General features: G+C 51.7%; 1 pseudogene; it reads left to right on the top strand.

Moving 5' to 3' along the window:
- Positions 1 to 1215, top strand: part of LOC149231661 (L-type lectin-domain containing receptor kinase IX.1 pseudogene) — a 7404-nt pseudogene extending 6189 nt beyond the window's left edge.
- Positions 1216 to 1465: the final 250 nt, after the last annotated feature.

Genomic DNA, 1465 nt, shown 5'->3' with positions numbered 1-1465 from the left:
TTTCACTTCGGAAATCTTGCCCAGTCGTCTCTGAACATAGCCCACGGAGGATCCACAAGCAGGGGGCTGAAAGTCGGGTTCCTTACCGGTTCCATCACCGTCGTGGCCGTACTGTTGGGATTGTCGGCGTGGTTCATCGATAGAACTAGAAAACGGAGAGCGAACTCAGGGCGGCTGTTCAGCGGGGAGCTAGCGATATTGGAGGGCCGAACGATGACCTCATCGTACGCTCCTCACCGATTCTCCTACAAATTTCTTTCAACCGCGACAAAGGACTTTAGCGAAACTGAACTTCTTGGAACCGGCGGCTTCGGGAGTGTTTACAGGGGTAGCCTGGAAGGGCCAGACAGGGCGAGGACACTAGTAGCTGTGAAGAGAATCTCTGCAGGGTCAAGACAGGGAGAACGAGAATTCAGGTCGGAGATTATCACCATAGGTCGGCTTCGACACAGAAACCTAGTACAGTTACAGGGATGGTGCCACCAACGGGACGAGCTGCTGCTCATGTATGACTATATGCCCAACAGGAGCCTCGACAGGTTCATCTTCAGGCAGCCAGGGGATAGCCATCAGAATCAGGATCAGCCCCATCTGAATTGGACCCGGAGACACAGAATCTTATGCGGGCTGGCTTCAGCGTTGCTGTACCTTCACGAAGAATGGGAGCAGAGAGTCGTCCACCGGGACATTAAACCCAGCAATGTTATGCTCGACGGGGAATTCAATGCCCGTCTGGGGGACTTCGGCCTCGCCAGGCTGATTGAGCATGACGAAGGGAATCCGGCTGTCACCACGATGCTGGCGGGGACGCCCGGCTATGTGGCACCAGAGTGTGGGTACACCGGCAAGGCTACTGCAGAGTCCGATGTTTTCAGTTTCGGGGTCGTTGTGTTGGAGGTAGCATGCGGGAGGCGGGTTGTGGATCGAAAGCCGCCATTGTCGGAGGGGAATTTGGTGGATTGGATTTGGGAACTTTACCGGGAGGAAACAGTTATCGAGGCCGCGGATCCGAGATTGGATGGAGATTTTGAGGAAGAACAGATGAAACGAGCATTAACTTTGGGACTTGCCTGCTCACATCCAGATCCCCAGCTGCGTCCGTCAATCAGACAAGCGCTGCAGGTTCTCATAAATCCCAGTGAAAAGATGACGCAGCTTCCTTCTTCAAGGCCGTTGGCCATCTATGTAGTTTCGCCATCAAATCCAGGGACTTAATTCTCGCCCTCCTGCTTCGTATTCAAATGTTTACTCTGGATCAGCGTCTACTGGCTCCGCTTGAGGTGGAGGCTCGTTTCGCCATCAAGGTGATGCTAATTTCAGGCCAAATTTTATGCCATTGTAAAAGGATATGGCATGGAATTTATTTGAATCTTGAAAATATAGTTTGAGTCAAAGTTAGCGCGGAGAACTGTTTATGAACCAGGAGGTTAATTGTTACAAGTGTTTTAGAACTGTGTATGAACAA

Source organism: Pinus tabuliformis, chromosome J (genome assembly GCF_031772625.1).
Source record: "Pinus tabuliformis cultivar Carrire ecotype Pingquan chromosome J, CPIR1, whole genome shotgun sequence".
Classification (NCBI taxonomy): Eukaryota; Viridiplantae; Streptophyta; class Pinopsida; order Pinales; family Pinaceae; genus Pinus; species Pinus tabuliformis.
This window is presented reverse-complemented; position numbering and strand designations above follow the sequence as displayed.